This window comes from Channa argus, chromosome 3, assembly GCF_033026475.1.
Source record: "Channa argus isolate prfri chromosome 3, Channa argus male v1.0, whole genome shotgun sequence".
NCBI classification, from domain to species: domain Eukaryota; kingdom Metazoa; phylum Chordata; class Actinopteri; order Anabantiformes; family Channidae; genus Channa; species Channa argus.
In genome coordinates, this window is record NC_090199.1 from 24,364,625 (window position 1) to 24,379,433 (window position 14,809).

Below are 14,809 nucleotides of genomic sequence, written 5' to 3' on the forward strand. Positions count from 1 at the left end.
GCTGACGTGTGACACTTCTCACCTAGCACTAATGCCTGTGAGGTTCATCAACCCTAAAATAATCCCATGTGCCTCATGACTTTCTGTAAAATCGTTTAACGATGGAGAATCCAGGAAATGAAAAAGCGTTTCTCACCTGTTCAATCAGAACAGGTGAGTACTTCGGCATACATTACATTACATTTTCGTCATATCCAATCTATAAACTTACTAGGAAGGTAAATCAAAACCAAGAAAAATAAATGAACTAACCTAAATTAGGTCAAATGTGTACAGAAAAATTACAAACTAATAATAAAGCACACCTTAAAGTGCAAAACAAATGACCAATAACTGCTTTTTAAATTATATAAACATTTTTGTGCAGTTAGGAAGTGAGTAACATTGCTTCGACAACATGGATTTGACATGTTTCTATTATGTGTTGCGATGGGCACATGGCACAGCTATTGAAAATGGCGCCCAATGCAAAAATATGCTGGGACACTCTTTACTTAGTCCATTCATTCATTCATTCATTCATTCATTCATTCATTCATTTATTTATTTATTAAAGTTCTACTAACAATGACCCATAATGACAACAAGAAAAAAGTTTTTTTGAAATCTTTGCAAATTTATTAGAAATTACAAAAAAAAAAAAAAAAAGCACATGTACGGTACATAAGTATTAACTTTGTTGAACTAATTACAGCCTCACGTCTTTTTGAGTATGATGCTATAAGCTTCCTGAACATCTATTTTTGGGCAGTTTCTCCCATTCTTCTTTGCAGTACCTCTCAAGCTCCATCAGGTTTAATGGGGATAGCCATTTTCAGATCATCCAGAGATGTCCAATCTGGTTCAAGTCTGGCCTCTGGCTGGGCCATGCAAAGACATTTACACAGTTGTCCTGTAGCCACTCCTGTGTTATCTTTGCTGTGTGCTGAGGGTCCTTGCCCTAGAGGTCATACTTTCTTTCATCAGACCAGAGAATATTGTTTCTGATGGTCTGAGAGTCCTTCAGGTGGGCCGTCATGCACCTTTTACTAAGGAGTGGTTTCCGTCTGGCCACTCTACCACACAGGCTGATCGGTGGAGTGCTGCAGAGATGGTTGTTCCTCTGGAAGGTTCTCTCTCCACTGAGAAATGCTTCAGGTTCTTGGTCACCTCCCTTCTCTCTCGATCGCTCGGTTTGTCCGGCCGGCCCGATCTACGAAAGATGACTGAGGCCACTGTGTTTATTGTGACCTTCAATGCTGCAGAAAATTTTCTGTACCCATCCCCAGATCTGTGCCTCTACACAATCCTGTGTCCCAGTCTACAGATCATTTCTTGGACGTCACGGCTTGGTTGTGCCCTGACATGCACTGTTAACTATGGGACCTTATATAGACCGGTGTATGCTTTTCCTAATAAGGTCCAATCACCTGAATTTCCCACAGGTGGACTCCAATCGAGATGTGGAAACATCTCAAGGATGATCAGTGGACACAGGATGCACCAGAGCTCAATTTAGACAGTCATGGTAAATGGCGTGAATACTTATTTTTAATAAATTTGCAGAGATTTCAAACAAACTTCTTTCACGTTGTCATTATTTGATATTGTTTGGACAATTTTAAAGAAAATAATAAATTTAATCCGTTTTTTGAAATAAGGCTGTAAGATAACAAAATGTGGAACATGTTAAGTGCTTGGGATACATTTCTGGCTGCACTGTAGATTTAATTCACTTTGATACATCTAAGATCATATATCTGTACTGTTTACTCCCCTAAATTTGCATCCTTACTTTATTTCTTTCAACTACAGTGCTGTTAGGGTGTTAATGTCTCTATGTGATGTTACAATATGAGTAGTTTAAAAATAAAACGAATGAAAAAAGCATCAGATTTGTACTTTTACTTACGTACAGTTTTTCATCCACAATTGCAGTTGATCTGTTACCCAGTTATACAGACTGTGTTTATTAGCTGGATGTTGGCTGTAGTCTTGCGGTGTGTTCAAGTGCTACTTTTTGGCCCGGTCAAAAGTTGGCCTTCATTGCCACCAGTTCTTTGATGTTGACTCGGTGATGCATCTCTGCCCTGACATGGAAATGCAATAAAGAGCAACATATTTGTTACAGATTTGAACAAATTGCTCAAACACTTAGAATAAAAATAACACACAACTGGTGAAACTTGACACTCAAAGATCAAAACCTCCGCTGAGGGTCTGCACACCTATAATAACATTCTCAGTCTCGCACATTCTGTAAAACGCTATACGCAGTGTTTTACAAATCAATAAACACACTTCTCTACATTAGACACTGAAATCTAATATGTCACTTTGCCACTTAAAGACTCTGCATTTCTAAATACCGCATGTATAAACAAACTCAAAGATAGATGTAAGGTGTGCAGGCAGTTTGGCGCTTAATGGTAAACTCATCAATCATGTGTATAACTATAAACAGGCAACAGGGGAATTTGCCTTCATAAAACAAAAGGAAGACAATGTTGAACTACTGAAATACCGCTAAGGACTTTTATGTTGTTTTGTTATAGAGGTAAAAGGTTCAGGATCTATGGCCCTATGTCAGTATAGACCTCATTTGAGCAAGCATTTAGCCAGCGATCTAGACAAAGTGCTACGGCCAAATCCAGCTAGGCGAAGAGATGATGCTGGCTTTTTCATTCCTTTCTTGATTTGTTTATGTTTTGATTATGATTTATGTGCAAAATGCAAACTTTGGAAATGCATTGATAAATTGGCCAATTTTGCAATGTTGAAAGATTTATTAGAAAAGTAGAAATATTGAGCATTTTAGAGAGTGTAACAGTGAATCTACTCTCTAATTTTAGAGAGTAGATTCTGTTCAGACAGAATCTACTCACACAATCATGCGTCTTTGCCACATGGCAAAATTGCATTTTTGTAATTTATACTATAGTTCTGAATGAAGTTGCCCATTTTGCAAATTATCTGAGGTGTTCTGCTAAAATGTGTGGGCGGCTATGTAAACTGCCAAGTGGTGTTGGTCGCACAGTGACATTGACGGGTAAAAGAAAAGTTGCAAAGCTACACAAACTGTAGGTCTGTACAATGGTGAAGCCAGAGACACAACCCTTCAAATGTCGGTCCATTTACTGAAGTTACAGATTTACACAAAGAACGACGCTGCCTGTGTTTAAATTTTTAACACTTTTAGACAGAACTGAGTACAGCAGCCAATTCCGCTGAGATATTTATGGCATATTACAGAGAACAGTTCACTAGTGCTGTCAACATCTTACCAAAGTTAAATTTACCCGAGACTTTAAAAAAGTCCTTGAAGTGATTCAAGTTTAGAGCCTCTCTGTATAATTGGCAGTCCCTAAAAATGATTTGTTGAGATTTACTGGCACCTCGATAACTTGGGATGTGCGGTGAGTTTTTTTTTTCTCCACCTCAAGGATCTGTCCATGTGAGTGAAGGGGATCTGTACTACAGATGCAGTGGGGGGGGGGGGGGGGGGGGGGAAGCTAGAAAGAGAGAGATATGACATAATCCAAACTGAGATTGGTTGCTGTGTGATATCTTGTTTTTTAGCTTCACAGACTCAATCAATAGCTGCCAGTGAGGAGGAAGGGGGGAAGCTCTTTCCCTCCTTACTGTACATACACATACCTGTCAGTAAGGAGGAAATGCTGAAGCTAATGAGAAAAGCTTTAAAACATCTTTTGCTTTTGAGCTGCCCTCTCCTCCAACATGTGGACACACTGGCTGTGTGTTCCGCTTTCATAATCAGGCTGTGAAATTATTCACAGTTCCTGAAAGAAAATGACAATAAATTCCATGACAGAAGCTTTTACAGTGTGCAGTGTAACTTTGATTTGGAGGGAAAAGTAAACTTTACAGTATATAACAGAAAACGACTGTACGTCTCATTGCAAACTTGCACAGTGTTTCTGTGACATATAGAAATAATGAAAATATTTTAGTGAGGACAACTAATACTCAACGTCATTTTCGATCTTTTCACTAACATTCATTTATCTTTGAAAGCAACAATAGACCATCCTTGGCAGTATGTTTTTAGGTTTTCTGCTTTACAGCACTATGGATGTATAACAGTTTGTTTGAATTGATACAACACATTTCCTGAAATATTCTCTCCCTTTCGCAAAACCCTAAAACACAAATTGAACTTCAAGCTATGTTCACAAAATTGTTGGCTTGTCTAGCAAAATCAATCAACTCAAAACTATTTTAACTTTGCTTAAAGCCAAACACTGCTACCAGATGATACACAAAACCATTCATACAAACACTATACAGCAGTCATTTTGCTCCTAACATAGCAGGACACAAAAATAATTGCATATTTACTCCAGACAACAAGCAAACTGCAATATATGAACTGCAATACAAGCCTTAGTGTTGGTTTCCTGACTCCCCTGGCTTTATGTCTATGTGTCCCTGGGCACTGGACCCCGAACCTTTCCAACCCCAGCCAATGAAATTGTGCAAGCCAGTGCTGGTACCAAGCCTGGCAAAAGGAGGGAGGGTTGAATCAGAGGAGGTATCTGGCATATAAACCTGTCTCAAATTAATGTGTAGGCTAAAAGAGACAAAAAAAATAAATAAAAATAAAAAAGGAAGAAAAAGGAATTTTTGAACTGCAATGACTTTATTTGTACTTACAGTGTGTAATGTCAATCTGCCTCAGCATCATGCCTCTGGCCTTCATCTAGATCAATGGCAATGTTCTCCTTTGCCAGGCAACGGGCAAAGCATCCTTTGGCATGCCGAATCCACCCTTGAAAATATTCCACTCTTATGTCTTCACATAAGAGTAGAATATTGACAGGAGGAGATTTTCCCTGGTATAGGGGTTTAGGTCATAAACCTTTCACCATCATGCAAAGAAAAAGTCTTCCGAGTCTGGTTGAGGGCAAACATTCATGAAACGAGGCTTACATTTAACATCCCCTTCAATGCCATTGGAAGGGTCTACAAACTTAACCCTAAACCGAACATTCTAATGATCCACATTCAGCATATACATATGGTCCATTTTCATCAGAAGCAATAGAAATGGTCAAGGAGTGTACCCAAAAGAGTAAAATACTGAAAATTAAAGTTCCCCCGTAAACTATTTCTGATGAAGTCGCTTCAGAAATTAATGCCTAGGGCAGTTGTCCATGGACCACAGGGTCAGTGGTTCAATTCCCGCTCCTTGCATGGCAGCCACTGCCATAGGTGTGAGTTTGTGTGTGAGTGGGTGAGTGAGAAGCACCATTGTAAAGTGCGTTTGGATAAAAGCGCTATATAAGCAGTCATTTACATTTGTACGAGCTCAATTCTGCATTTAATATTATAGTAATGTAATACAAACCCTAATTAAACACAAGGGGATCTAAACCTTTGCACCCTACTGTATTGATGAACCACTCACATACTCTTGGACCAGATTATCCCAAATTACAACATCACAGGATCTGTCTGCTCCGGATGCTGTGATGTTACACGATGTTCAGTGTTGTATGGCTCTAATCTAACGTTAAACTCCATAGCTGAATGGCTGCACATGCTGCACATGCTGCCCAGACACTTAATCAGACCCTCTTCACTTTTTTCTATTTTGTAATGTTGCAGCCTGATAATACAGTTGTTAAATATTGTTTTTCCTCATTAATCTGCACTCAGTACCCCATAATGACGATGTGAAAACAGAAATTTAGAAATGTTTGTAAATGAATAAAAAAATAAAACAACCACATTATTACAAGTACAAGTATTTAAATCCCTTGCTCAGTACTTTGTTGAAGCGCCTCTGGCAGCAATTACAGCCTAAAGTCTTTTTGAGTATGACGCAACAAGCTTTGGACACCTGGACTGGGGGATTTTCTGCCATTCTTCTTTGCAAATCCTCCCAAGCTCAGTCAGGTTGGATGGGAACCGTCAGTCGACAGACCGACATCATGTTCAGTTGTCTCCAGAGATGTTCAATAGGGTTCAAGTCAGGTCTCTGGCTGTGCCACTCTAGGACATTCACAGAATTATTTCTAACCCACTCCTTGTTGTTTTGGCTGTTTGCTTAGGATGCTGCTAGCACCATGCTTCACTGTAGGTATGATGGTATAGGGCAGGTGAGGAGTGGTGCCTTTTTTCCTCCAGACCTCATGGCTTTTGCTCTGATGCAGTATGCATTGTCAGCTGTGAGGCCTTCGATAGAGAGGAGTGGGCCTTTCCAAATCATGTCCAATCAGTTTAACTTACCACAGGTAGACTCCAGTCAAGGTGTAAAAACATCTAAGCAGCAAATAAGAGAAATGGGAGGCACCTGAGCTAAACTTCAATTGGTCCGAATACTTGAGCAAATGTGATGTTTTAGTTTTGTGTGAGCAGTTTTTTCATTTGCTAACATTTCTAACATTCTGTTTTCCCTTTGTCAGTACGGGTTACTAAGTGTAGATTATTCCGTGAAAAAAGAATTTAAATGATTCAGGCAGCAGCATGACAAAATTTGAAAAAAATAAAGGGGGTCTGAAAACTTTCTGAATGCACTCTATATTGCCTCCTCTTCTCCTCCTCTTTGTGAGACTGAACCCAGCTTCAATCAAGAGGATACATTCATGGTGTCTCTCCATGGATTTCAATTCAAACATTCTCTATACAAACCAAGCAGATAGACCAAAAAGAATTTTGTGACACAGCCTAACTGACCTCATGGTGCAGTACATAGCTGGTTTATTCAATGTGGTTGTACTATATTGCATGCATACTGTACAGTACTATACAGTGTGCATGCTATGTACTACTACTGCATACAGTATGCTTGCTATGTGGTGCAGTTGTAGTGTACATCTAAAATTACTTGCACATATTAATAGCGTTGCTTTTTCACACTGTTTAAACTGCAGTCGAATGTTTTTCTATCTGTTTCCATTCCAGGTCAAGGTCAAATGTGTTACGACTCACACTGCTGATTCCATCAAAGTGTAAATTGTCTATAATAATCCATTATTGTAATTCACACAAAGTATGTTATTCTGATCCTGACAATCCATATGAACAATGAGAGTCTCCTGTTGTGATCATGTGCCTCTGTTGTTAACTCTGATGCTCCACTCCGTTAAAAAAACAGAAGTAACATTGAACATAGTAACAATACTGAGTAACACCATCAGACAGGATATGAACTGGTGTCTTGCATCGCAAATTCCAATGCTTTGTCACCTATCTAACCTCTTTGACCTCCTTGCTATGAAAAATGAGTTGACTCTAAAGGATGTCAGCAAATGCAACTCTAATTCCTGTAATATTTATTATAAATGCTAGATGTAGCCAATTTCCCACGTCTTGATCATAATAACTATTATACTCAGTAGGTAGGTGATGTAGGTGACCTTCTAAACCAAAATTCAAGGCTTATAATGACTGATAATTTTGCCATTCAGTGGCACAATAGTGCTCAAATTGGCTGCCACCTCAACAGAGTATGTCCATCATCTTTAATCACAACATTTTGCCCCAGAACACGGGATTATACAAATGTGGTTCCTGCAAATATAAGACTGAGGCGACAAGGCAAGAAGAATCAGGTCATCTGAAGGTGCGTGCATGCAGTTCACAATACACAGTGGATCAGCTCAGGAGTATTGCCATCCTGTATATTCAGTATTGTATATTAAGGCTAATAGTGGACTATGATGCGGTCCATAGAGCGTTCTGCTCATGCGTGAAGACACCAGCAGGTAGCCACGCCAGCTTCACTGCAGGAGTGATAAACAGACATTAGCACTGACGACCCAGTTACAGTACCTGCAGCTGCGACTGCAGCACACCATGCCAGCTACAGCTGCATGCCAACCCAGACAGATGTCCACACCCCACTGCCATAGCCAGAAGCCCCCTTATTGCAGCCCACAGGTGCTCTGTGGATTAGAGGCAGCGGCAGTTTAGTGGAAGAAAATTATCATGAAGTTTTTATATTCAAGTTTTGATCAATTACTAAAAAAGAAAAAAGAAAAACCCAAGGTAATTTAGATAAACTGTGCAAAAGAAGAATGACTTTCCAGTTAGAAGATAACTGTTCTGAGTTTCCTAAAGATTTAAGTACCAGCTTTAAAAAAAGCCTTAAAAAGAAATATGCCCAGTTCTGGAAGAGCTGATTGCCAGACCTCTTTAAAAGCTGACAGATGCTTCTAATTGGCATTCAACCAAAGCAAGCATTTGCCATGCAATTAAGGTGAGGCTGCATTTCTTTAGCTTACTTTAACAAACAGAGGTGGCGGAATGGGTCAAAGTTTTAGCACAGGCTTATTATTCAGGAACTCAGTTTTTTACATTAAATATTCACAAAGGAGAAAAAAATGAAACAAGGAGGTGGAGTCCAGGTCACAGTCAGCTTTAAACCATGGATCTTTGTCAATACACATCCACAGTGCCAGATCAGAATGAAGGATCCACCAACAAGCACATAAGCATATTCATAGAAATTACTTTTTCCCTTTAGTACAATGCTGAATAAACTGTGTGGTTTTCCTTCCTGTACAATATCAGCAGCTAAAACATAAAAGATGTTTGGGACTTGATTAGATTTCATAGATTCCTTAAAGGCGACTGCATTGTCATTAAATGGTGGGTAAAAAAATAATCCACAGTGCTTGTTTGGTGTAAAAACTCTCTAGGTAAGGTCTCAGAATTTCCCAGTTTTAGTTAATTTTCTTTGTTGAAATAAAGCAGCTCTCATACACAGTTTAATATTTAAAATTGATCTAAATACTCTGTGTAATAATAACATTGTTGTCTACAGTGACAGCCGCACAATGATCACCATACTTTGCAGTCGTCCTCAGATCTACATCACTGGTCCGGGGGAAAGGTTCATTCTCTCTCATCATTGGGAGGCAGCCCTCTAAAAAACCCTCTAAAGGACACAACTAACAATTATGTAACACAGCTAAGCATTCAGCGACTTAAACACAGATATTTCTCAGAGGAGATGGAGGAGACCATAACTGGGTGATAACTCCAATGTCAAGAAGACTGCTGGCGTTTATGCGATTATTTGCATTCGGTGTAAATTCAAACAGCTGATTTTGAAAATGTTTGATTTTATCTTTACATATGAAATGTTTACCGGGTATTTGTGAGTTTTTGTCTATCAAATACACACACAGACACAATTTTGAGTCGAAAGACTGTGGCACAGTAATTGGGCACACGAGGCACTGGTTTCGAAGCAAATGACAAAAGACTCCAAATAAAGTAGGATATATACAAGTTGTCCTTAAAATACAAGATCACAGCTTTTTCTTTCACCTCTCTATAGATCCACTCACTCGGCCCTGCCAGCACACGCAGACACACGTTCACACATTCACACTATCACGCTCAGTCGTTACATTCACAGATGTATTGGCTCCCAATTTACATCCTCCCACCTGGTGACCTTCTCCCAACTGGTGTTAAACACGCAAATCTTTTTCTGCATCTCCTTTTTTCATTAAGTCACCATTTTACTCTCTCCTCCAACCATTGCTTCAGCACAACTGCTTTTCTCCGTCCCTGAACCGTGTGTGTGGTGTCTGAGTGCCATTATTCATATATGTCAAATAAAAGTAAATGGCTGCATCACCAACAGGAGCTAAATGAATACTGTAGCACCAGATTACATGTTTCCTTGCACCATCCATCTCATACACTCAAAGACAGCTTTGGTCTGCGTTGACCCCTTTCTTTCTCTCCTTTGCAGACTCCTTGCTGTTACTCTGACTTCCTTTTTAAAGTACTATTTTTCCCATCTGTGTTGCCCTCTCCGCAAATCTGCCCCTCTGTTCTGTCACTTTGGCTCGCTGCTGCTGCAGTTTGTAAATTCTCTACGCTTAAAAACTCGATCTTCTTTTTACCGTCTGCAAAGCGATAAAACGCCCCAACCGGCCTCTGTCTCTTCATGACAATCAACGTGATTTAGCCTCCTATTGTTTAATATTCAGGAATACGGGGTTTGATCATGTGTCAATGTGTCATCCAGGCTGGTGAGAGTCATTGATCTTCACATATAAAAGCCACATATATAAATACATATGCACATTTAAATTTTAGAGCTGAGCAAGAAGTGCCTTTAATATTTCTTGAAAGCAAACTATATCCTCCTTTTAGTTTCTTTATCCTTGAGGAAGAAAGGTTTCCGTTTGCTTTTTCCTTTTCTTCCCGCTCTCTTCTTCCTCTTCATCCACAGCCATGGGCTCATTTAAAAGCTCTTGTTACTTCTCTCAGATGCTCCACTCACCATTTCTTATTGTGCCCAAACCTCTCTTCTCCAAAGATAAAAAAAAAAGGCCTTGAACTTCATAAAATAACTAAAACATTTTCCTTTTATCTTTTATTGAGTACAAAGTGTTGAAATCTTGTTTTTGTTACTACGCATGTTCTATTTGTATTGAGGCTAAATCTTAATTCAGTATTGAGTGTGAAGGGGTAATCCTGTGTCACATCATTTTGTTTTCATATGTTTTATAAAAAATTGTTTCACAGTTTTCTGACAGATTGCTGTTGTCACCATTATAGTCCACTGATGAAAAGCGATACTGTATATATATATATATATATATATATATATATATATATAGAGAGAGAGAGAGAGAGAGAGAGAGAGAGAGAGAGAGAGAGAGAGAGAAAGATAGAGAAAGAGAGAGAGAGAAAATTTGTGGCCATCAAATTCTGTACAATATGAATGTAAAGGAGAACTTCCTGGAGAAAAAAAAAATACTGCTTAAGTGCATGCAAGGCAATTCCTCGATGATCTGCATGAAAGTGGGCATAAGCTATTTGTTTACCTTTACCATTGTGTCGATCGGCTTTAAAACATAACCGCAAGCACCAACCATGGGTAGTGTAGCTTAGACGCAGGAGCACAGACAAGACAAAATTACTCACAGTATCGCATCCAACCATCCATCACACATTCACCCAGATTTGTTGAAAGTGCTAAATAATCAAGGTGAGTAACTATTCATGGTTAGTAGTAACGTCAGTGTAGTATATTTGATAGTGAAAGAGACACCCTCAGACTTTCTTACTGTAGTACTCACAGGACAAGGGCGTGATATTGTAGGTGTCAATTCAATGTTTCATAGCAATTATGTGCCCAATATATACACACACAGGACCACAGAGTTCTAGTCCACTGGGAAAGACTGATATGATCTCACATGATCATTGGTTGTTACAACCAGTCATGTGAGGCACGTCATGTGATGTAATGTAAAGTGATGTGAGGTGATTTTTACCGACCTAAACTATTAGTATTTAAAAACTTGATGTTTTTTTTGGACACTTTGAGTCCTGGGTTGTGGACTGTTTAAAACGTGTGTTGCACTTACCACCATTTTGGTGCCATGTAAGCAATGGTTATGTTGTTTGACCTTAAACTTGCTGCACCATCGGTGCTATTCATACTGTACTGTAGTTACACAAGGATGGCTGTTGGGACTGCCACACACACACACACACACACACACACACACACACACACACACACACACACACACACACCTGTCTTCTTTATGAAGATTCTCATATTGTCTGCATTTAGCTTCTTCTATATGTTAGCATACCTGCCCAATAAAGCTGATGTTATTATATTCTGCTCTATTTATAATATATTGGAATGTGGACATTAGCAGTCAGTTCACTACTATTATGCTCAAGGACAGTTTTAGAGCCATTTAGATGCATGTAAAACCACACATCAAGAAGGTATCAAATATTCAAATTTACCTTACAACATTCTCATGCAATTTTTTTACCATAGGCTGCTTTATATTTAATTCATTTGCCTGGAAGCTAAGACGGACAATTTCTTGCTCAGATTTTTTTTTTAAACTTACATATTTGAATATGTGGGTGTGTTGCATGTGTGTATTTCCACATCTGACATCTGTAAAGGATCACACGATGCATCACATTTGCCCTAGGCCCTTTCACCGTGGGCAGTCATTAGAGAAGGTATATGCTTACAAACACACACACACACACACACACACACACACACACACACATTTGCTTCATTGATGGGAACCTGTGGTAAACTGGATGTATAGATTGATGGATGAACTGCCGGATAAAAAATTTGACACACAGACAAACACCAATATCATGAAGCCCTGCTGAGAGTGATGTGTCGCTTCACACGTTTCCATGCAGCCCCCGAGCTGCGATAACTATCAACCAAGTTGGCTTTGATGTACAAGCTCTCATTCCCTCTGACTCTCCCTCCGCTTTGTCTCACAATATCTAGATGACTGCCATTCCAGGGCACTGATAGAACATGGCTGTGTGTTTGTGTGCTTGTCTCCCTCTGTCTGTTGGAGACCGCGTTCCTGTGTGTGTTTGTGCGAGCGGTTATGTGTGTTTCGGTGAATGTGTTTGTTCTCCGAGCGGAGATAGTGGTTCGTTTGTGGTGTCATTGCCTGATTGCAGAGCGAGGCTGGAGTTTGGGGACATCAAAGGCTAGAGACAAAACCTAGTGGCTGGAACAGTATTTTCATCACAGCTTATCATTGTTTTACTTAATTGCTTCGTCACAGCGAGGGTTGATGTGTGTATAGTTTTCTATATTCACTAAAACCAACATATCTAGCTGATAAATGCCAACATGCTTCTTTGTTTTGCTCTTTCTAGCACATACTGTATGCTGTATCCATACATTTGCAGGCGCACACTCTTTTATGGAGTCAACAGAACTTGTGGATCAGTTCACAGCAGTCGCACCAGATGATTACAGATGAGTCAGCCTCAGATCAGTCCATCTAGTCCTCTACCAAATTCATACACAGCAATTATGCAAAGGCACGAAGATAAAGTAGTGCAGTACCAAACCCCACAACAATAACAGATAAACACATTATGCAGTTCTAGCTCAATTAACCTATGATATATGCATAATTGTCTGGAGATAATTTAAGTTTGCATACCTCCTGACTCAGCCGCGCACACACATATACGAGAGTAGAGCGTTGAAATTCAAAGACAATAATTAAAGCTTAGCAATATGACCTGAGCAATTTCAAACAATATAAAGCCTCTCAACCAACCAAGACTATGAACAGATAAACAGTGGATGAGAAAAGTTTACACAGGTAAAACCGACTGCAGTGATCATGTGTCTTTTCCGCTGCACCTGCACCAGTACAGTGTTTGGCGATGTTTGATGACACCTAAAATATTAGGTAGATTCAGTTGTGCCAGCGTTAAAGTGGCATGAAATCTGATCCGGTAAATCTAGAGGCAGATTAAACAAAAAGGATTTTGCTGTAAGTCATTTAACAAGAATAAAAAGCAAGCTGGGTAACTCCAGCTGCTCAAGGATTTGCTGCTTTTCTTTGCTTTTTGATAGTGAACTGAATAGCTTAGTGCTGTCAGTGAGTTCAGTCTGTCAATATGTAACTTTGGACTCTAGGAAACTGTGAACGGCATTTTAAAGTAAAAAACCAATTTCCACAAATCCTAGGACTCTTTCTTAAACGCAATACAGTCTAAAATCTGTAATTTGTCAATTCGCCCGAAGCTTGATTCATCTCGGCACAAGGCAAAGCACGAAGAAAAAATTAACACGTTTTAACAAATCAACTTAACTGTATTTTTTAATTATGAGCAATTTTAGAATTTAAAGCCTTCAGCACATTTAAAGCAGAGGCAAAAAAACAATGAACAGTAAAATATTTACACCTCTTTGGATGAATCCAAAACTAGCAGATTAATTAGTAAGAAGTGAGGTATAAAAGAAGCATCCACTAAAAGGCTTTGTAAGCAAAGATGGGTTGTGGCTCACTACTTTGCGCCGTAAGAGAATGTTGACAATAAAAGAATGTTGATCAGTTCAAAAAGTATATTTATCAATGCTGCATCAAAAAGTGGAGGTGTTTTAGCAGCTACAGTTTAAAATATTGTTGGGGCCCCAGGAAAATCTCAGTACGTGAAGACCAAGGGTGGTATGAGCGTGACCTTTGAACCCCTCGGTATTGCATAAGAGATTGTCACCTAGAAGAAAATGGAAGTAATTTGCTGAACTGTGAAAAAGTGAAAAACTTTGTCTTTTCATTTGTTCCTATATGGCTGAAACCATTAAATAAAAGCAATGGCGGTAACATAAAGGTAAATATGCTTCTGTCCCAACTCTATTTGTTTTAAATTAACTTGATAGATGAAAGCACTAAAAAACCCAGATATTTTTTAAGTTCAAGCAAGTTGACAAACCAAAGAAATTGACAAACTGAGAATTATTTTTTTGTCATTGCAATCTGGCCTCTCCAACTTTATCTCCAACATATGTTGGACCCCAACTGGCCATAAAATTTGGAATGCTGGATGCATTGATCTTATGTTTCTTTCATAATCACCAACTCTTTGATCGTCTAACTGAACATTTTACCTTGTCAGACTTTACTTTAATGTTACATGTACCATTTTCCCAGGTCAACTATAAACTCCCACATAAAAGATACAAACTCCAAAACCGAGTACAATTGTGCAGCCTGCAGATATTCTTGACCTAATGTCTCTTCTACATGAAAGAATTCAATGCCTTAAGAGTTACATTTAAAAACCAGCTACTCGTGTTTTAGGTTAAAAAGTTTTCACATGGTAAAGACATAAAATCTTGTTGGCGTGAAATGTTTTTTCTCTAAATGCACAGTTGTTTAAATTTTTTTTTTTTTTTTAGTCAGTTTTGTTGTAAACTTGCTCAGTACCATAGTTTGGTCCATCATTACCGCTGCTCTTCGGTCACCTTTACATAACACTGATGTGCCATAAATATCTGCTCCATTCTGTGGCTACGATGCTTCTT